At 38.7% G+C, this 24,302-nt stretch overlaps 1 protein-coding gene and 1 pseudogene across 1 annotated transcript in view; one reads left to right on the forward strand and one right to left on the reverse strand.

The window, feature by feature from the left end:
• Nucleotides 1–24,302, reverse strand: part of LOC136852307 (RNA-binding protein 7-like) — a 273,240-nt gene that overhangs the window by 35,500 nt on the left and 213,438 nt on the right. The window lies entirely within an intron of this gene.
• The window catches only part of LOC136852310 (myosin-7-like), a 209,070-nt pseudogene that overhangs the window by 11,803 nt on the left and 172,965 nt on the right, over nt 1–24,302 (forward strand).

Raw genomic sequence — 24,302 nt, forward strand, 5'->3', positions numbered from 1 at the left:
ACAAACATAATGATTTGCCGTTTTTAGAAAGACTATCAAGATGTCGTTATTAACTTCACATACGTCTTGATCTGATCCCTGTATGCTTTCCAGGCATCTGTAACCTTTACATCCATTAGGCCTTTTGGGTGATGAATATTTCTCCGCTGATAAAAAAAAAGGGGCTAAGAATTCGAAGCTTCATCTGGTATTCGTCTGTTTATATTGTACTGTACAGGCGGGCCATTTCGCCTGTCTGTTGACCCTTTTCGTTACTAGTCGCAAGTACAAAACGATTGTGTCACTTCCTGATTCGTTGTGAGGGTATTAGTTGTAGCGACAGAAGCGCATGCTACCGTTGATATCAAATACTTCGTACTTAATAGACTCGCATTAACATCCAGACATCAGTGTATGCGTATGTGCATCGTTTACGGAGCACCAACCATGCAGGTGTAAACACAAACTGACGACAGCGAAGGCCCAGTCTTGTACAAGCACGAGGAGCTCTGTTTAAGACACTTAAGAGTAAACAAAATGATGTCACTGCAGGCGTTGCCTGTTAATTCGTTTTTAATTCGCGCTGTTGAAGTGAGCGTGTGTACGCGCGTGCGCACGACGCTTGTGCAAAAGCTCCTTAAGTCTATTAGCTCTGTGTGGTGTCAGCCGAGTCCTTTCCTAGATAGCTAGGCGATGCGTCATCGCTTAGGTTTCCCGCGCTGTGCCACCAACTTCACTGACGACCCATAACCCGCCTTCCACCCTCTCTCTCTCTCTCTCTCTCTCTCTCTCTCTCTCTCTCTCTCTGAACAAACGGAAATAACATATAGTTAAGGCAATGAACGGTAACTGCAACGCTCCTCAGATTTGCTAGGGTAATATATGCTAAAAATAAACACTGCCATCTACTGTAGTTGTACAAAGGTCGCGACTACGCAATTCTCACACACGTGTGTATATTATACACAGTATATATATATATATATATATATATATATATATATATATATATATATATATATATATATATACAGACAGCCAGACAGACAAATAGATAGATATATAGATATAGGATACACAGATAGAAAGCCTCATTCTTAACCTGAATGAATCCATCAAAATCTATTCTACAGTAACGAACAGAAAAGGTCTAGGCCTATCCACTCACTGGCTGTGGGCCTTGGTGGCTGCGATACATAAAAACTAGTTAGGCCTCTTGGTACTTGGAGTATAAATAAGCCCTTTGTTTTGACTATAAAACAGACAAAAAGAAACGAAAGAAAAACAGCTAAACGTAAAAAGAGACAAAATATAAAAACAACTTCTCCCCGGAGATTTCTTCAGCCGAGGCGAGAGAGAGCCTTCGAGTGTTTTCTTTCCTCCGAGGCAAGTGTGAATTACTGGTTTCTTCCGTCATAATCACCAACCTCACTGGCAGCTGCTGTAACCCATTTACATTTTTTTTCACCCACTGGTACCACGTAGAAACTGTATTCTATCGTAGAACAAAATAGAATAAAATATGGAATTTAGGCCAAAGGCCAAGCGCTGGGATCTTTGAAGTCATTCAGCGCTGAAAGGGAAATTGACAGTAAGGTCTGAAAGGTTTAACAGGAGGAAAATCTCGCAGTTGCACTATGAATCAATTGTTAGGGAGGGTGGAAAGTCAGATGGAAGAAAGAGCATATGAACTGAGGTACAGTAAAAGGAATGAAAGGGGTTGCAGCTAGGGGCCGAAGGGACGCTGCAAAGACCCTCAAGTAATGCCTACAGTGCACCACATAAGATGCACTGACGGCACTAACCCCCCCCCCGCCCCATGTATTCTTTCGTATTCCAGACTACGAAAATTTAAACGAATGTTCCTACTAGTGTGTAAAATGACTATTTTCAGTATCTCTTATTACTACCGTTGCTTTTACTTCCCAAATAAGCCTTCTTATGAGATCAATAGCTGTCAAGAAAGCAGCACTACAACACATCTATGTTCATTCTCTTCTTGCTGGATGAAGGATGGATCCAATATATAAACAAATCCCGGAGTTATCCACACATACAGAACATCATCAGTAGAACGACGACCCCTCACGTATGTTCACCTTTGCCCTTTACTTCTCTTCAGACAATTCTCACCCTTATTTGGCAACAAGACCCTTTAATTTTACCCTCTCTGGGCACGTCCTGCCTTCTTCCAAATATTTACAAATTAGAGACCATCTTGACCAACTTCTCTCCAGTTCTCTCTACATGACCGGGCTATTTTAAATCACGGTGATTCACCTTGTACGTCAATCTGTATCTCTACGGCATTAATAGAGTTAAAGGTTCCAGTTCCTTCTTTCATTCAGTTTTAGGGAAAAAGCAGTTAATTCCGTACTGGAGAGCTGGCTTAACATTAGCTACCATACATTTCAACAGTAGGCAGAAGACATTGTGGTACTGATTTACATTATTTTCAACTTTAGACAATATGCATATTCTTATGTGAAACATTGTACCAGTGGCATGTCAGATTCTTTATTTGACCCTCGATCTCTAATTCTGACCCTGACATAACTCAGCGCTTTGTCAGTCAGACAAACGGATACAAGTCAGTCACTAGATGCCCCAGATGGAGATCGAGGGGCATAAAATTTAAATGACATAACTTTACTTGAGAAGACTTGTCAGAAAGGCTTTGCCAAATGAAGACGGATGGGGCGGTTAAGATTAACTTTATTTGATTTATCCAGACAAAATTGACCATCCATCTATTATTTGATCTAATACACTATATTATCCATACAAAATATTATATACCATATATATATATATATATATATATATATATATATATATATATATATATATATATATATATATATATATATATATATATATATATATATATATGTAATTCTAATAGCCATGATGCCTTCTAAACTTCTCGAATTCTTCATTCTTTTTGGATATGCTTGTAACTACAAAGCTGTGAGATCCAAACGCAAGAGATTGAAGAACCTCGCCACCGGCCATCACAGTCTCTTCAATTTCTTGCGTTTGGATCTTACGGCTTTGTACTTACAAGCATATCCAAAAAAAAGCGCGAAGAATTCGAGAAGTTAAGAGGGCACTGTGGCTATTAGAATTACATATGTGTCTGATAAAAGTGACCAGTAGATTCTACACAAACACACACACACACACACACACACACACACACACACACACATATACACACACATATATATATATATATATATATATATATATATATATATATATATATATATATGTATGTATGTATGTATGTATGTATATATATAATATACATATATAATTTCAAACCGTAATACATGATTTTATAGCTAAATATGATAATGTAATAGATCTTATGGAGAAATAAGTTGAATGTCACTAGCAGTGAAGTGAAGTGGAGACGGAATGATCAGTATTATTTTCAGAAAAATATCTATTTATTTATTCAGTAAAATGTTAATATTTGTGGTTCATGTCATCCACTCAGCTGCAGCTGTATGGCGTGAATGTCGTCTATTTCATGGCAATGTCTTGACTTCGATACAAGTGAATGATGAACTTTACAAATTGAAAGCTTTGATGGCGTAGCCTTAAAAATAACTTAACAGTTGAAATATATGATAATAAGGGAAAAGCCTTTTTGCTGATGACTGATTGATTTTAAGAAATCGAGGCTGTCAAGTCAAGCACTGGGGCACTTTCGGCCATTCAGTGCTTAAGACAGCGAAAGGAAAGTGAGTTAGAGCGGTTGGACAGTAAGATATAGAGATCCAGGAAAAAAAAGATGAGATACAAAACTGCATAGGCGGAAGTGGGAGAAAACCCCACAGTTGCACTAAGAAGGAATAATTAGAGAGGTTGGACAGCAAGATTGAAGAAAGTAATCGGGAACGGAGGTAAAGTAAAAGATTAAGTGAGTTTAGCTAGAGGCCGAAGGGACGCTGCAAACGTCCTTTAGTAATGCTTACAGTTTGCTGCGTGAGGTGCACTGACTGCGGCACTAGCCCACTCCATCCACTCCCCAAGATGTTATTAGTTTTCTGTAAAAGATAACTATTGAGATAGCTTTGTCTGTCCGCCCTCAAATCTTAAAAACTACTGAGGCTAGAGGGCTGCAAATTGGTACGTTGATCATCCACCCTCCAATCATCAAGCATACCAAATTGCAGTCCTCTAGTCTCAGTAGTTTTGATTTTATTTAAGGTTCAAGTTAGCTATGGCTCGTGCGAGGTGCCAGCCGCCGACGCATCTTCGCTTGACCGTATCTGGGGAGTAACTGAGCGTTGCCCAGTCGTGGCTGAGGGTTTCAGACTGCAGCACATTCAGAGTTTCATACAGCATTAAACGCTGCGCAGAAAACTTGTTTTTATAGTGCCACCAAAGCGGAAAGCCGCCCATACGAAGTTCCCGGTCACTGAAAGAAGACTTTAGCGGAAGGGAAAGACGAAGCCGGCTTCCTCCTAATCAGCCGGTTGAAGAAAGACATCGGGCAACGATTCGGGAGGTGTCGGGGAATTCGAAGTTTATGTTTATCGTCGCCTCCCCAAACTACTGAAGCTAGGAAGGCGTCATGTTCACACCTGTGTCTGGGTATATTACACTACATCAATACTGGACCAACGCTCTAACTCACTTTTTTTTTTTTCACTGTCTTAAGCGCGGAATGAAGTACCCCAGTGCTGGGCTCGACCGCCTAATTTTCACAAATTAATCAGTCATTAGATAAACAGGTAAAAAATGCGCCGAAGAATCGAGTTTTCCGTACAGCCGCTACAGTGTTTAATCAAGGCCACCGAAAACAGATCTATCTTTCGGTGGTCCAGGTATAATGCTGTATGAGCCGCGGCCCATGAAACTTTAACCACGGTCCGGTGGTGGCCTATCCTATATCGTTACCAGAAGCACGATCATGGCTAACTTTAACCTTGAATAAAATAAAAACTACTGAGGCTAGAGGGCTGCAATTTGGCATGTTCGATGATTGGAGCGTGGATGGACAACATACCAATTTGCAGCCCTCTAGCCTCAGTAGTTTTTAAGATCTGAGGGTGGACAGAAAAAGTGCGGACGGACAGACAAAGCCGGCACAATCGTTTTCTTTTACAGAAAACTGAAAAAAGGCGTTTCCATATTTATCATATTTCAACTGTTAATTATTATATTTAAAGCCACGATAATATCAAACCTTCCACTTTGTAAATTTCATCATCCACCTGAATGAAATTTTTGGGAGATTTAAAAGCTTCGCAGCCTGCTACATACTTCCGGTTTCGTTATTAAATTAAACACGACAACTTTGATTCCCTGATAACTCAGTAATTCAGTAGAAACGATGAAATGATAAATATTGTTTGTATTGTTTAAGGAAAAATAACCAGACGTATCATACCACAGCATTCACCTTATTATTATTATTATTATTATTATTATTATTGTTATTTCTGACGTCTATCTGGTATTTTTAGTACTCTTTCTGTCGACATATTTCGACCAGCTCGATGGTCATCTTCTGGACGTCAGAAAAAGAAAAAAGAAACACCACCGAAAATATTATTATTATTATTATTATTATTATTATTATTATTATTATTATTATTTTATTCAGATTAACACTATTCAAAACAAGCGCACCGAAAATACTCTACTTCCAAAGAATTATTATTATTATTATTTATTATTATTATTATTATTAGAATTATTATAACACAGAAAGAAGAACACTATTCATATGGAAGGAAAATAACAAATTAATAAATAAACCATTGAAACTTGCAAGATCAAAGTATCAAAGAATATTCATTCGTTTATTCATGAAAGAAGAACAGAGAGAGAACAGGAAATACAGAAAGAAGGTCTTTATTAGAAAAGAAAAATAACTTAACAAATCAATAAATAAAGGAAGAGAAACCTTCAAGATCAAACAAATCACTAATTTGTCATTCCTCCACTAGTTATTGTGGACAAAGAGAGAGAGAGAGAGAGAGAGAGAGAGAGAGAGAGAGAGAGAGAGAGAGAGAGAGAGAGAGAGATTCTAAATCCAAATCTTTATTTCCAATATCTATTGGTTATTCACATAAAGAGAGGAAGAGAGAGAGATTCTAAATTCAAATCTCTATTTCCAGTGTCCACTAGTTATTCACAAAGAGAGAGAGAGAGAGAGAGAGAGAGAGAGAGAGAGAGAGAGAGAGAGAGAGAGAGAGAGAGAGAGAGAGAGTTCTAAATTCAAATCTCTATTTCCAGTGTCCACCAGTAATTCACAGAGAGAGAGAGAAGAGAGAGAGATTCTAAATTCAAATCTCTATTTTCAGTGTCCACTAGTTATTCACAAAGAGAGAGAGAGAGAGAGAGAGAGAGAGAGAGAGAGAGAGAGAGAGAGAGAGGAGTGGCACAGCACTCAGGAATGTTGGGTAACAGTACTGACTGATGACTGACGGCGGTATGAAGCGCAGGAAGTGGTAGGAGGAGGAGAGGTCCTTTTGCGTAAGACGAACAAGAAAAAGACGAAAAGAACATTAATCTTGAAGGAGCAAAAGAAGAAACAAATGCATAACAGCAAGATAACGGTAAATGCACGAAGCAAAATCAAAGGTCTCACACAAACTCACCAGACGGACTAAAGAGCAGATAGCACCAGGTGGAAATAATTACACTCGTATAGTTTAGAAAACTAGCAACGGGAATAACTTGGTTTGAGAGAGATATTCTTGGAATGCGAGGGTGTGAGAGAGAAAACAGGTGTCATTCGTGTATTATTTATTTATTTTTTTTTTTTATTTGATCAGAAAAATTCAATAAAAAATTATTTTTAAGATACTTATCGTGTGAAGGTATAAATTATGGCGATTTTGTTCACTATAATAGAATAAAATAGAACGATTTTGTTTACTATAACAGAACAGAATTGAATGTAGAATATAGGCCAACGGCCAATCGCTGGGACCTATGAGGTCATTCAGTGCCGAAAGGGAAACTGACAGTAAGAAGGTTTGAAAGGTGTAGAGGAGGAAAACCTCGCAGTTGCACTATGAAACAATTGTTAGAAGAAAGAGAATATAAACAGAGGTACAGTAAAAGGAATGTAAGGGGTTGCAGCTAGGGGGTTTTACTATAATGAATCACGCAAAACATATAAATTCAGATATTCCGGCTTCATCGAATGAGCATTTCAGATTACCACAAATTCAAGAATCTCATAACTTTCATCTCCCACGAGCCGTGAAGGAGATATGATGATGATGATGATGATGATGGGTTGTTGAGAACGTGGCAGTACTTCCATAGACCGTAGGTACTATATTCCCGGCAGAGGGTCAGAGGGCCAGGTGTATAGAGTCGTTTCGTGCCTGACCCGTAGCTTTCCGAGAGCGACCCTTTTCAGTCGCCACAAAGAAGTTCGACGTCTGGAAAAGATAAAGCGGCCGCATCTTGAAGAAAGTGGGCATTCAAGGATTTTAACGCTTGGAAAACCTCCCTCTCTCTCCTCCACGTCTCCACTTCAAATACCTCGTCATCCGGTGTCTGTCTACAAGGTGTACTACCAGTCGATGACATTATGTAATCTGCATGTCATTATGTAGTCTGCACATGCCAGTCGTTTCGAAAAAAGATCACCCAAAAATGCAGTGAAGTATTCTAAATGAAAGTCTGTGCGCAAAAGACTCCCCAAAATAGGATACAAACGAATGAAAGTTTTTCGTTTCACTGATGAACTTTATTTACTGTCTAAAAGCGAGGAAGCAGTTTAGCGCTAAAGCTCACAGCACTGAAACTTACCAGGTCACCTCTGAGGTATCAAATATCAGTGAAGTCCCAAAATTTTAGCAATAATGACCTAGTGAACACAAGCTTTATACTGCACTTGAAAAGAGATTCTCTTATGGACCACCTTTGATTCAATAAATACTGTCACTCCTTCAAGCTAAAATGAGCTGGTTCTGACCAAATTTTCTACATTGACAAGCACTGTAACATGCAGTGAAGTGGGTTAAATCTGCAGAGAAAAAGAAAAATGATGAACTGAACAGATCCATAAAGAATTTATAATCGCGGTGTGGAAGTCACGGTGGGAACACCGGCAATGAACAAGTCGGCATCCACTTGATACATCGGGTTCAAACTGCCTGTTTTGTGACATGTTTTTAGGCCAAGGATGCCAACCACACACAAATATGAATGAATGAAACTCAACGAGCGGCGGGAAGAGCAGACTCGTAACCAGACCGCATAATAGACTCATAGATCCCAAATGTTGCCCAATCGAATTCTTTTTCTTCTTCTCCTCCTTCAGCCACGCTTCGAGTGTCAAAAAACCAAACACGACGGCTTTGTGTTACAACAGGTACACACGCCTGGTGAGAGAGAGAGAGAGAGAGAGAGAGAGAGAGAGAGGTGGATTTCCTTGGTACCACTCTTGCTTTTGGAAGTTTCTCCTCAGTGACTGAGATCGCTGGCCCAGTGTTATTTTTCTCCCGGCGGAAACCAACGTATCCGCGCCCTTCATTTGTAATTGAAAATGTCAGATGCGTTCTTTTCTTCAGGCAGGAATTCTATCAATCAAGATCTCACTAATACACACACACACACACACACACACACACACACACACATATATATATATATATATATATATATATATATATATATATATATATATATATATATATATATATATATATATAATTACATATTCCTCTCTCACAGAGGGGTTCCGGATTGACTGACAGATTGATTGATGACATGTTGTTCCTTCTGGCGTCGCGATTATTGACACCAAACTTTCGTTTATCTATTACAAATCCGACAATTAGTGAAAGAGCGAGAGTGTAATAAACTTTCAAAATTGTCAGATTATCTAACATACCGAAATAAACACAGAACTTGTCACGAAACAGTTCATATCTTCTAGATTAACTTAGTGGCAAGAATAAAAAATACCAAACTAGAATAGATAGGGGTAATGTCAGATACTGTTGAATGGGCCTGCTTCCTTAACAATATGATAACGTCTGTTCTCTTTAACTTATCTCAGTGAAATTTCACACCACTTAAAATCTTTTCCGTGAACTCCATTGAAAAAAAAAAACGACGCCTGATTTCTCCTGAACCCGGCCTGCTTCCTTAACAATATGATAACGTCTGTTCTCGTTAAATTGCATTAATGAAACTACACACGATTTCCAATCTGTTCCCCGAACGCCATTAAAATAACGATTCCTGACTTCCCCAAAAACTCGGACACTTAACTTGTTTAGCGGCAAGGGGAACAAGGCACAGGTAAACTAGGGTGCCCTTGTAACCTTTATGCACCAAACCCGAATGCCGAATGAGGCTAATGGCATGATCGTCGGAAGCATTTCCGCGGGACCGCGGGGCAGCGCATAAATTTGGACCTTGAAATTTGATGGAGGAGGCCGGCACGGGCCCCAGACCTCCTCATCTGCGCAGGCGCATTGTCATACGATCTAAGTAAGCGCTTACGTCAAAGGAGGGAGATCGTCTGACGGGTGCAAGAACCATGATCTAGTAGAGGTTTTTTTTTTTTTTATTTCGTTGCCCAATTACGTTATAAGGAATAGAGTGGAATGGAATATATGGGATGGAATATGGAATTCAGGTCGTTCAACGCTGAAAGGGAAATTGAGAGTAGAAAGGTTTGAAAGGTGTAACAGGAGGAAAACCTCAAAGCAGTTGCGCTATGAAACAATCCTTAGGAGAGGGTGGATAGCAAGAAGGAAGAAAGAATAAGAACGGAGGTATGGTAAAAGAAATGAAAGGGGTTGCAGCTAGGGGCCGAAGGGACGCTGCAAAGAACCTTAAGTAATACCTACAGACTAATGAGAAATTGAGAGAAGAGGAAATTACAGGTAGGAAGATACGTCAAGGAATGTAAAATCTAAATTTATGATCAGTATGTCTGGTACAACTGCTGATTTGTCTAACAGCAGCTATTGTGATTCAGACAGAGAGAGATAGAGAGAGAGTCTGGATGTCGTTCAGTCTAAAGATACTGAACAAAACTGTCTTGGATTGAAGAAGGTTGAGAGAGAGAGAGAGAGAGAGAGAGAGAGAGAGAGAGAGAGAGAGAGAGAGTCTGGATGTCGTTCAGTCTGAAGATACTGAACTAAACTGTCTTGGATTGAAGAAGGTTGCGAGAGAGAGAGAGAGAGAGAGAGAGAGAGAGAGAGGATGAGAGAGTCGATTCAGTCTGAAGATACTGTACAAAACTGTCTTGGACTGAAGAAGGTTGAGAAGAGAGAGAGAGAGAGAGAGAGAGAGAGAGAGAGAGAGAGAGAGTCTGGATGCCATTCCGTCTGAAGATACTGAACTAAACTCTCTTGGATTGAAGAAGGTTGAGAGAGAGAGAGAGAGAGAAATAATATATTAACTTCTCTTCTCTTGTTTTCCGGTCTTTGGCGCGCAATTACCTTATATTACAGATAAGTTGACTAATTTGAAATTGAAAGAGGAAACAAGATGCACTCAAGTACGCAAAATCTAAATTTATTATTGTAGATCAAGTACAAATGCTGATTGCTTGATAACAGCTACTGTGATTTAGAGAGAGAGAGAGAGAGAGAGAGAGAGAGAGAGAGAGAGAGAATATATTTACAGATCGTAAAGAGATAACTAGTATTTATAAAAAAAAAATCAACGTATTGCAGTGAACATCAATTCAACTTCATTTAAAATTAAAAAAAGTATAAAAAAAAAAATCAACGCTATTGCAGTGTAGCATCAATTCAACAGCCGTCATTTAAAATATGAAAAAAGTAGTTAAAGGGTAAAAAAAATCAACTCTATTCAAGTGTAGCATCAATTCAACAGCTTTCATTTAAAATATGAAAAAAAGTACTAAAAGGGTAAAAAAAAAAAATCAACGCTATTTCAGTGTAGCATCAATTCAACAGCTTTCATTTAAAAGCCAAAAGTTAAAGGGTAAAAAAAAAAAAATCAACGCTATTTCAGAAAAAAGTTTCATTTAAAATATGGTAAAAATCAACGCTACTTCAGTGTAGCATCAATTCAACAGCTTTCATTTAAAATATGAAAAAAAAAGTACTAAAGGGGTAAAATAAATCAACGCTATTGCAGTGTAGCATCAATTCAACCGCTTTCATTTAAAATAGGAAAAAAATACGAAAAGGGAAAAGAATCAACGCTATTGCAGGTAGCAAATTCGACAGCTTTCATTTTAAAATATGAAAAAAATGCAAAAGGAAAAGAATAAGCTTGTGCAGTGTAGCATCAATTCGACCGCTTTCATTAAAATAGGAAAAAATACGAAAGGGAAAGAATAAACGCTTAAGCAAATTCAACCGAAAATTAGGAAAAAATACGAAAAGGGAAAAGAATCAACGCTATTGCAGTGTAGCATCAATTCGACAGCTTTCATTTAAAATAGGAAAAAAATACGAAAAGGGAAAAGAATAAACGCTATTGCAGTGTAGCATCAATTCGACAGCTTTCGTTTAAAATATGAAAAAAATACGGAAAGGTAAAAAATAAAAAAATCAACGCTATTGCAGTGTTGCGGCAATCCAACAGCTTTCATTTAAAATACAAAAAAAAAAAAATACGAAAAGAGGTCACGAGTACTTCTGCAATTGATACCGACGCACACATACACGCGCTGCATTTATTGAAAATTACATCCGGCGTAGGGTGCAATCTCGAAGGGGTCAATTTTTCCTCCTGTGAGAACACACGGCAGTCAGTACCAGGCGTCGTCGCAGTGACTCACGTAAAGAAGAGTCCCGTGGGGAGTTGTTTGGTGGGGGGGGAGGGGGTAAATATTGCCTTTTCATGCTTCGTCTCTTCCACCTGAGGGTCCGCATTTCTTGTCTTGCAGCTGTTCGCGACTGACTGAGGCGTTTTACTTGGTTTTCACGAGCCTTCTGTCTTGGCGTTTGCTCTGAGCCACGGCTCCTCAGCTTACTGTAGACTTTCTTGCACTGTGCTGGTTTTTCCTTGCTCTGAATAATTTTGCGATCTATTCGATTTCCCTTTTGAAGGCTTGACGAGAAGAGGTGCTGACAGAGAGAGACAGAGAAACTTGAGCTTTTCAAGTAATAAAACAAACCTAATTATTAAAGTTCCGCCTGTTACTATATTTTGGCGCCCACAAGCTACAAGAGAACAAACATTCATATGCGTTCGGTGCTGGTACACCTCTGCTTTAAACCACAATTCATAGCTTCTAGGATTCTTGTTGAAATACATCACAAGGTAGCATCGGAAGTTTTTTTTTCTTGATACAATCGCTTCGTGAAAATGATAGAGCGACAATATTTGGCTTTATCAGTACGAGAATCTTCTTGCCGTTAGGCGTCTTTGAATGACACTTCAAAAGCTGATGCTAAGAGTCAAAAGTTCTGGAAGAGCAGTTTGGTAGCCATATTTTTTTTTTCGTGAAACTGTACGAGCCTTTTACGAAATTAATATGACAAACCGTTATTGTATTCTCTTGTTTAGTGATACGTTTTCGTAATTTTTTTTTTATTTCGGTGCTTTTATCCATTCACTTTCTAAATTTCTGGATGTTACTAAACACACGAAAAAATCAGAACGAAATGATTCAAAGCTGAATCCGGGAAAAATGATATGACATTATTTTAGGTATGAGTGGCGAGGGTTTTTGTGGGGGTGCTTAACATTCATTCTATCCTTTCAGTTAAGTTTTACTTTGTTAATTCTTGCTATAATAGCAATCTCTGTTTTCAGTTCAGTTCTACTTTGTTAATTCTTGCCATGATAACAGTCTCTCCTTTCAATTAAGTTTTACTTTGCTAACTCCTGCCATAATAACAATCTCTCCTTCCAGTTCAGCTTTACTTCGTTAACTCCTGCCATAATAACAATCTCTCCTTCCAGTTCAGCTTTGCTTTGTTAACTCTTGCCATAATAACAATCTCTCCTTCCAGTTCAGTTTTACTTTGTTAACTCTTGCCATAATAACAATCTCTCCTTCCAGTCCAGTTTTACTTTGTTAACTCTTGCCATAATAACAATCTCTCCTTTCAGTTGCTTTACTTTAACCCTTGCCATAATAACAATCTCTCCTTTCAGTTCAGCTTTACTTTGTTAAATCTTGCCATAATAACAATCTCTCCTTCCAGTCCAGTTTTACTTTGTTAACTCTTGCCATAATAACAATCTCTCCTTCCAGTTCAGTTTTACTTTGTTAACTCTTGCCATAATAACAATCTCTCCTTCCAGTCCAGTTTTACTTTGTTAACTCCTGCCATAATAACAATCTCTCCTTTCAGTTCAGCTTTACTTTGTTAACTCTTGCCATAATGACAATCTCTCCTTTCACTACAGTTTTACTTTGTTAACTCTTTCCATAATAACAATCTCTCCTTTCACTTCAGTTTTACTTTGTTAACTCTTGCCATAATAACAATCTCTCCTTTCAGTTCAGTTCTACTTTGTTAACTCTTGCCATAATGACAATCTCTCCTTTCACTTCAGTTCTACTTTGGTAACTCTCGCCTCTTATTCATGAGCTTCCACATCCTTAGCACAGTTTCCTTGATTCACCTATTTACTTGTTTGATAATGCAACAGTTTCTATATAGTATTCATTTACATATTCGTTATCAATTACCTAATGACCATATTCACCCAAGTCCTTTCTTCCTTTTTTCTAGCAAATCAGATGGGATGGATCGCGGCCGACCATCTGGTGCGGGCGGGTCCAAGGGCCTGGTCGCAGGCGTGAAAGCCGCCCTCAAACCTCGCTCCCAAACCGCCAAGTCCCATTCGAGATCTCAGATCGAGGAAGAGGACGAAGAAGCGCACAAGCAGTCCAGCAACGACACAGCAACAATGTCTTCAAAAAGCCACAGGTCGCCCAAGTCTCCCTTTGCTGGCTGGAAAAGGTCAAGGTCAAAGGAGAAGCCCAAGAAAGATTCCACCAAGTCTAAGGATCCCAAGGTCAATCGACATAATCCCCCGGGGCCCTGTTCAAAATCTCAGGCAGAGAGACTGAGCGCTTACATATCCGACGACTATTCCTCCTACGGTTCGGATGCCTCAGAAATGCTGCGGGACATCCAGACAGGACGTTACACCAGCTTCAGGAGCCACAGCGAATCGCACGACCGCAGAATCTCAAAGAGAGTCACGTGTGAACAGCCTTTGGCAGCTGATCAGCAGTGGCTAGTGGCGGAGCCCTACACCAGTGAATCAGAGGACCCTTACAGTAAAGAGTTAGACTATTGTTTTGCAAACAGCAGGTATGTAAACTTTCCTACAGGCTGTTTTGGGGTCCCCTGTGCTGGCTTTCCTAAGAGTGGTACAAGTAGTTTTAATGCCAGTAATGAAAACAGTTTTGAAAGTGGTTTACGTTATGGCAATACCTTGAGGCCTTACAATTATAATAGCAATGGTTTAAGTCCCATCCATTCAGTTCCCGTGAACAATGAACAGAACCACGATAAGAAAACATATGATCTGAACAGGGAGAGTGTAGAAAAAACATACCAGAAACCAAGTTTGGGTGTAACCACAGATGTCACTTTTAATCTTTGGGGAGGAAATAATCAATTGGATATGATTGGAACAGAGGATCAGAACTCTTCAGAAGGCTCTAGTTGTGCTGTTCGAGTAAGAGGAGATGGAAGTGAAGCGCAAGATATTTCCCAGAATTCAAAATTGAAGAAGAAATCAAAGTGGGAGGAAGTTCTTCACTAACAATGGGAAGACAATCGTGGCTGAAGTCTGCTTTAACTTATAACTTAGAAGTGCCTGAATTTCCTAGGAATGAGGTTGTGGTATTGGCTCTTGGTATTGACCAGTATATTGAAGAGGTTTTCCGCTATCTAGATCATTCTGGGGAGGGAAAAGTTCATGTGGAAGACTTTAAAGCTCTGTGCAATGTTTTGGGTTTGAAGGATACGAAGGAAGAACAGAAATCTTATTCAAAAAGGTGCCAGTGCATGGGATCCAATCTAACTCTGAATGGGTCAGTAAGCAATACTCTGATGAATGCCGACAGTTCAAGGGAGAATGAATGTCCAATTCATTTATCATTTACTGAATTCCACAACAAGCTTTGCGAGAGTTTCATCATGGGAGCAAAAACCGAAAGTATTATACCACTAGCATCCAGGAGGCCCACCAATCCAAAATTGGTTACATCAGTAGTGCAGGTACAGAGACGATACGATGTTTTAGACAATATTGCCAAATGTCTCGATGAAGTGAGTGCTGGACTCGACGCAGATGAGAACAAGATGATTGCTGAATGCCCTGCTGCAGGGGTTGTGTGCTGTAAGTGTCAACAGTCAGCAATACAACAGCAACACGTTGACAAAAATTCCAACATAGCCCTACAGCCAGTAGATTCTGAGCATGCATTTCTGAAAAAACAGGTTCTCCTCCAGCAGCAGGAACTGCAGTGTTTAAGAGAAGTCATAGAAGATATGCGTATAGCGCTCCAGAGCTCAGATGCTGAAAATCTAGCACTGCAAGTCAAGACACTGAGGTCACACGGACCTTCTCTGGGCTCGTCAACTCGTGATTTATCCCTCACTGATGAAGAGGACACCATTGATGACCTAGTTAGGCAACTGACTGCTCTGAGCAAGCCTATCAAGGCAGATCAGTGTGAAGGTACATCACCTATAGCTTTAAACAAATTGATTTCCTCTTCCTCCAAAGAGAGCCAAACAGAGGTTGAGGGCCCAAACACTACGGAGGACCCTCTCAACACAGCCTTCATTGCAGGGGATTACTCTCTAGAAAAAGAGCTTCAGGCTACTTATGAGGCACTCCAGGCAGCCAGAGAGGAAAGAGAAGCTACACAGGCTGATCTTCAAAGAGTTGTTGGTGACCTGCAAGAGCGCGAGAGGGACCTCCGGGGTGCTGAGCTGAGTCTGAAGGCAGCCCACACTGCCTTGGAGAAAGTTCAGTACGACAATCAAGCTCTTGTTATGGAGATTGCCGAGACGAGAAGCCATTTAGAAGGAGACAAGGCAGAAACTTCTAGAAACTACAGAAAACCTCCAACAGGCCAGAGAATCTATCCTGCAGAAGGAGAAGCTTCTGAGGGACGCACACATCAAACTGAATAAGATCAGGAACTCAAGGTAAGTCTGCTGATTTGGCTTTCTTTTTTTACACAATTTTTAGGTCAGGGGTCTGGAAAAAAATGCTATTAGTCTGCCCTTCCTTAGTAAATTTATGGGTCAAAAGTCAGACTTTTATCTATAGCGAGAAAACATTCCTAATTTACAATATATATTTGACACTCTGTTCAGTCGTTAATGGTTATGTTGAAGAAATCTATTGAAGCAATAGTATGCAATGTACAAAACATTTTAAAAGTATAATTTTTACTCTATATAGAGATATATATATATATATATATATATATATATATATATATATATATATATATATATATATATATATATATAAACATAAAAGGTAGAAAGTTATTGCTCTGTTTCATAGACCAAACTGTCTCCCTCTACTGGCAAGCATATACTGTATGTATATATACATATATATATATATATATATATATATATATATATATATATATATATATATATATATATATATATATATATATATATATATTGTATATGTAATAAAGTTTGAAAGGCCAATAAAATTCACAACTGACACAACAAAATCATGTATGTCGAATGACAACTCTTCCGTCCTGATAACGGGTGAGCGTGGACAGTTGGCAAGTGACAAGCGTATTTCTAGGGAATATTACCCCACATGAAAAATGGGAAAGAGCACGTTAAACGAAGGAGAAGAATATGCCGGAGAGGAAAAACAACAGTTGGTAAGATTAGAGATCCCACAAGAACACGCTAAGCTGAAACGCAAACTGCCATGAGCAAAAATGAAACAATGTTGCTCCGACTGTTTTCGTCTATTAGCTTTCAAGAGCAGAATGTTATTAACTGCCATTACTCCAGACAATGTCAAATGGTTTAGATAAGCTAAGGACATAATTTGTGTTTTAATCATTTTCTTACATTGTATTTATTTATTTACTTATTTTATCTGTTTTTCTAATAACTGATCTCCGCTTCCTGTATTTCCCATTACCTTCTGTTCCTTCTTCCGAATGAACACCACCTTCTTTGGAAGTTTGAATTTCAAGTCAGTGGCTCTTGTAGTGGGCTTGCTCAGTATAAACAGGGTTCATCTTCTGAATAATAATAATAATAATAAATTCTCTAAGAGATTAAATGAATTGGTGCCATCTATGAAATTTCCTACAAACATCAAAAATTAATTTAACCTTCCCATTTTGGATGCCTGTATGCACATGAGAAACAATGAGTGCGAGCTTAGTGTGTAAAAAAAAAAAACACTAATATTTTCGTTCACGTTCACTTTTATCTGGACCACAATGGTAAATTAAGATATCAGTACTAATGTCAGCGTCCTAAATAGCATTGCGTTTTTGTAGTCATGAACGCATTAATGATGAAATAGGTGTTATCAGAAATAAAAGCCAGATAATAAGATGCCCTGATATTGTAGTAGGCGATAAACTGAGGACGAAAAAGACTTTTAATGGTAAATAACTACAGAGAAACACATAAAATCAAGTTTACACGTTTGGCCATATTGTAACAATCTTGAAGATATTTCCTATCTACCTAAAACCCTGATGTCAACGTGGCATTTAATATCTCAGCAATGCAGTGAAACCACTGTTGGAGGTCTCTCTGACAATACCAAAGAATGTGTGAATCAAATCCCATATAATTCATGTGACAAATTCCATGTTAGTCAGATGGTCCAGTCATGATAATTGGAATTGGAATCAGAATATAAGATTTAGTCCAAAGCGCTATGACCTGTGTAAATTAATATTCAAACTATTGTTAAGAAAGAGTGGGAAGGTACGATGGAAGAAAGAGAATAAGAACGGAGGAACAGAAAAAGAAATGAAAGGGGGTACAGCTAGTGGCCGTAGGGACGCTGCAAAGAACCTTAAGTAATGCCTACAGTGCACCTCGTGAGGCACACTCATGTACTACCCCCAACCCCTTCACACCTCCAGGGTTTGTTTTACTATGGGTCTGTCTGGAAATAAGATTGCCTGTGGATCTTGTAAATTAATTGTTTTATTTTCTACGAAGGGCGGACTGTCTGCAGAGTCAAAATGGGGTGTATGCAGTGCTGAGAGAATTTGTTGTAATATAGAAAAACATCCATTACAGTTTTTCAACCTGTTTCATTGCATCAGGCTGTTGTAAAAGGAAGTTTCTTAAGATTTCCTTTTTCTTCCTGCGCACGCAATCAAAGACTGCAGTGATTCTTGCATTCTCATGAGCCAAGGAGTGCTATCACGAACGTCATAATTTTGTTTAGGTAGTACGTGATTTCAGCTCTGGCATATATATGTCAAGAGCTGTAATTACTATAATTCTTACGCCTAGACGTCAACGACTGTTATCATGACGAATTTCGTTACCTGTAACGTAATACTTGACATAATTACGTAATCTTGACGATTTTTTAAATCCTTGAGTGAATGGTTGTCAGACTTATGTCTCCATGTACGATTACGGCGAAACTTCCACTTATATATCAAGATCTGTTTTTATGGTGCACAGAACAACATTTCGCAAACTGGAACATCCATCTTCGGCGCACGGGATTTTCAAAACGACCTTGAACTTAATGGCAATGCCCCGTGGCAAAGGCAGGGACTGTGCGGGACTGACTGCCCTCTTCTGTAATTTTCTCCCTCGAGTCTTTCTTGACTGTGCCCCAGGGGACCAGTCGCCTGAATACTGTGTCATCCTATCATTATTTCTTTAGGGGAATAGAGATGTCGATGTATTTTTTTTTCCCACTGCTATACCTTGCAGTGATGCTAATTTAGACTTCAGTTGTTTTTGATAAGGCCTGATACAACATGGAAAGAAGTACCTCTCTCCTTAACTCAGGCACACTGATGGCAGGGGTGCAATCATAAAAAAAAAAGATGGAAGAAATCAGAAGACAGAAATCAGGTACTCCAGAACTTCATTTTGATGCTTCCTTCTTTTGTTTCCCCACCTGATCCACCTTGCTGAGTTCCACCAGATCGGAAGACCGAAGCCGCTGACCAGTGATAAACTGTCCGAAAGAAACCGGTCACGCTAACTGCCGGAACTAACCGACCAGTTCTAATTTGGAAAACCGCCAGCGTTCCCAACAACCGGAGGAAGAATCGTTAACTGGACCTCGAAACATTCTGACAAAGCCAAACAGGGACCCATCGTTAAGTCTCTTTTCTGATTTCTTAAATAAGGGGATATACTTATTATGAAGAGGTGTTCACCAACGTACCAGGAAGCGACTACTGGGAGACAGAAATATTGGCTACCTTACTGAGATCTCGGGAGCGATGTCTTTCAGCAAACTTCAGAAATCCTGAGCTTTTTACTAGCAATATGATTGTGGAGTTAGCGAGAATTGTTTTTACTCTTCCTGGAAATCTCTGTGAACTCTAGGGGAGCATGCCTTCGACAGGATGATGGTGGCAAAGCTTTGGTTTGTGAAAAATATTCAATTTTCTACGTACCAAGACTGATAATAATAAAAACGGAAATAGGCCCCATCCTTTTGTTCTTGTTATTGCATTATTATTATTGTTATTATTCAGAAGATGAACATATGGTACAAACCCACCACAGGGGCCACTGACCTGACATTCAGGCTTTCGGAGAATATGGTGTTCATTCGAAAGAAGCAACAGAAGGTAATGGGAAAACAAGAAAGAGAACAGTCACTAGAAAAACAGAAAAATTAACAAACAAATAAATAAAAAAAACTAAATGTAAGTATAATATTAAAATACAAGTTGAACTCTATTAGGGTAGCAATGCACTGCATCTTCGCCTGAACCCCCGGATAATAATTCAAACAGCGCACCTTAGTCTGTGTAGCAGGAGCTGTAGAAGCCCTCGGGTCATTGAGCAGAACACCATTTCCTCTTTTTATCCTCATCTCCTCGAGGGGCGAGATTACAACGGAGCCTCCAGGAACGCTGCAAGTATCAGTACCATCCTCCTTGCTGCAGACATGTGGGGTCCCGCTTTCCACTGTGCTACGAAGTTCAGCTGAGAGAGAAATCACCACATTCTCTTGTCGATTGTTCATCACTCTTAATCCCCGCGGGAGGGTAGTGCCGTCAATGCACCTCACGCGGCGCCCTGTAGGCACTGCTTAAGGTTCTTGACGGCGTTCCTTCGGACCCTAGCTGCAACTCCTTTCGTTCCTTTTATTGTACCTCCTTTCATATTTTCTTTCTTCCATCTTACTTTTCACCTTCCCCTAAGAGCTGATTCATAGTGCAGCTGCGAGGTTTTCCTCCTGTTGCACCTTTCAAACCTTTTACTGCCAATTTCCGTTTCAGCGCTGAATGACCTCATAGGTCCCAGAGCTTGGCCTTTGGCCTAAATTCTGTATTCAATTCAATCACTCTTGATGCACTGAGCGGCAGTATCGGCAGCTTACATTTCCATTACAGTCTTTTCTTTTGAGCTACGAGATGAAACAGGATTCGCTGAGGTCAAGTGTTTTGCGAACTTACGACCAAAAGGAAACCTACTCTTTGACTTGAGGTGATAATATATAAACACCTCCACGGCATGACTGGGGAACTTGGCCGTGTTAAAATGGGATTAAAGTACAGTCAGGACTTCAAACTTAGTCCTTCTTTAACAAACGAAAAATCGTAAAATAAACTATACCAAATACTGCTGCTGTTACCACTAATACTACTCCTACCACTACATTCTTACAGTGAATGCAGAAGACCAGAGTGAATAATAATAATAATATAATAATAATAATAATAATAATATACTAAGACCTCTATGATTTATCATGAAGTTCGAGTCAAAACACAATAATAATAATAATAATAATAATAATAATAATAATAATAATAATATAATAATAATAATAATAATAATAATAATAATAATAATAATAATAATAATAATATACTACGACCTCTATGATTTATCATGAAGTTCAGGTCAAAACACAATAATAATAATAATAATAATAATAATAATAATAATAATAATAATAATAATAATAATAATAATATACTAAGACTTCTGTGATTTACCATCAATTCGAACCTTTACTTGACTATAATCAAACTAATGTTATCATCGACATGATACCCATTAACATAACAGATGAACATTGTATGTGGTTATTCGGATAGATATTTACTACCTAAGTTCTTGACGTCTGTCAAGAAGTTTCTTATGTATAGACTTGACATTCTGCGTCAACAAACGCCGACACAATGAGTACTCGTATGCATGTGTGTATATATTACACAAGGAACGATTTGGAAGATTTTATCGTAAGGAATATGACTATCTTTGAGCAGTAAAGGCTTTTTTTAACGCGGACGAATTTCCCTCGAGGAGACAAAACCAATTTCATCTACCGTCTTCCAGACTCGACTTTCTCATGACTTGTATCGAAAGGCGGTGGGAAGAAAACTTCTTGTGTCTACGGGAAAAGTGAGAGAAACGTGAAGAGTCTGTGCAAGCGAAATCTGCGCTTAGAAAATAAGCATGGTCCCGCGTTACTTCTTTCGGATGAACACCATAATATTCGTTGGAGCTTGGATATCAAGTCAGTGGTTCCTGTGGTGGGCTTGTTCCATATGAACGGGGTTCATATTCTGAATAGTTCATATTCTGAATAATAATAATAATAATAATAATAATAATAATAATAATAATAATAATAACAGTGAGAAAAGTGATGGGGCCTCCTAAGGAGGCAGGATGCAACCCGGAACCCCACACTATAAAAACCACCCAGTCCAATAGGATGACTGTGATAGAAAAAAATATTATTATTATTATTATTATTAAAAAACATATACACGATAAAAATCAATGTTTATAATTCTACTTCAAAAGACACGGCTAGCGACAGCACAGACCCCACGCAGGGACAATGTACCCCCTACTGAGACACTATCAATTCTCCAGGGACACTATACAAAATGCATCCCCAAACTGACATATAATTACCCTGAGCTGATAATCTTAGGCGAGAATCCCCTGTATACTGAAACACCATGATTCTTCAGGGACACTTTACCAAATATATCCCCAAACTGACATATAATTACCAAGAATTGATAATCTTATTTAAAAATCCCCTAATGAGACACCATAATTCTCCAGGGACACTATGCAAAATACATATAATTGCCAAGATTTGACAGTCTTGTCTAAAAAATCTAAAAAATCTAAAAAAATACATATAATTGCCAAAAGTTGATAATCGTGTCTAGAAATCTAATTTTATCGACCCGAGATCTCTTCAGTGGAGGAATGCGATTACTCAGCTAAACAAACGACTGGAACAGGGATCGAATGAGCGATGCTGAAGAAGTGTCACCCCCTCGTGTCAAATTACAGGTGAGCTACAGGTAAACAGAATTCCTCTGAGAACAGGAAACCCCCAGGTGGTCTCCCTCCGTTGGAGTTACAACGGGTTCTTCACAACGGGTTTTCTTTCTTTCTTTCTGACAAGTCTTTTTTCTTTTCCTCTTAGTTTTCTGTAAAAGAAAAGTACTGAGCCAGCTTTGTCTGTCCGTCCACTTTTTCTGTCCGCCCTCAGATTTTAAAACTACTTTGAGGCCAGAGGGCTGCAAATTGGTATGTTGGTCATCCGCCTCAATCATCAAACATACCAAATTGCAGCCCTCTAGCCTCAGTAGTTTTTATTTTGTTTAAGGTTAAAGTTAGCCGTAATCGCGCTTATGACAACGATATAGAATAGGTCATCATAGGCCATCACCGCCCGCCACCACCGGGCGGTGGTTAGAGTTTCGTGTGCCGCGGCTCATACAACATTAGACCGAGACCATCGAAAGATAGATCTGTTTTCGGTGGCCTTGACTATACGCTATAGCGGCTGTACAGAAAACTCGATTGCGCCGAAGACACTTCGGCGCATGGTTAGCTTGTTTTACATTGGATTTTAGATTATTCGTATGTCTGCGATTGTCTCGTTTGCGTATAATTACGTCATTTCTTGATCAAAATATTTATATAAATATAGAATGCCGGTCAGAAATAATGAATTCAAAATAGCAGGTGGGTGTAAAGATTATCTAAACAAGAAAAGTACTCTACGGCGTTTCAAATAAGAAGATGGATACAAAATATTTCTGTCCTTTAAAAATCAAAGATATCTTCAAGGAGAATACGATAATGATCATGATAATATTAGTACTAAAAACGCAACTGCCAGTAATGTAGGGAATGGTCATTAAATATTCATAATTATATGAATATACTGTATTATTGGTAAAAGTTAAAAACCGTTTAAATTTTTTAATCTTTAGCAGTAATAAAATCTATTGATATACCTGTTGATTTTTAATGAACAACAATTTATTCAATACATTGTGAATATATTTTAGCAATGTAAGGAATCTTAATGATTACATAAAACACAATAAGTAAATAGCATAAACAGCAGTTGGGTCTGTTCCGCTCTTTTGCAACACTCTTCTCTCGTTCCTTCCCTCGATTAAATCCTTCCCGAACTTTATTCTATCTCAGTTACACTCAAACCCAGCGATTTGTATTTACGAATGGAAGAAAATTAAACAATTGTAATGGATAGGACAGGCCACCTAGAAAAATCCCTCTGGTGCATGAGGAGAATGAAACGAAAATGCGTGGAAGTGGGGTAACACGTAAAGGAAACAAGTAAAAAATGCGCCGAAGTTTCTTCGGCGCCATCGAGTTTTCTGTACAGCTGCTACAACGTATAATCAAGGCCACCGACATCAGATCTATCTTTTGGTGGTCTCGATATAATGCTGTATGAGCCGCGGCCGATGAAACTTTAACCAGCCAGATGGCGGCCTGGCCTATATCGCTGCCAGAAGCACGATTATGACTAACTTCAATCATAAATAAAATAAAAACTACTGAGGCTAGAGGGCTGCAATTTGGTATGTTTGATGATTGGAGGGTGGATGATCAGCCTACCAATTTACAGCCCTCTAGCCTCAGCAGTTTTTAAGATCGGAGGGCGGACAGAATAAAGTTCGGACGGACAGACAAAGCCGGCACAATAGTTTCTTTCATAGAAAACTAAAAGTATAAAAAATAAATAAAACCAAGCAAATGGCCATAAAATCTCAGGCAGCAAAAATTTAATAATTTCTGAAGTACATCTACACACGCGTGCAACTGCTTATAAGCTATTCAGATAAGTCCATTCATACACATGTGTATATATATATATATATATATATATATATATATATATTT

Source organism: Macrobrachium rosenbergii, chromosome 25 (assembly GCF_040412425.1).
Source record: "Macrobrachium rosenbergii isolate ZJJX-2024 chromosome 25, ASM4041242v1, whole genome shotgun sequence".
NCBI classification, from domain to species: domain Eukaryota; kingdom Metazoa; phylum Arthropoda; class Malacostraca; order Decapoda; family Palaemonidae; genus Macrobrachium; species Macrobrachium rosenbergii.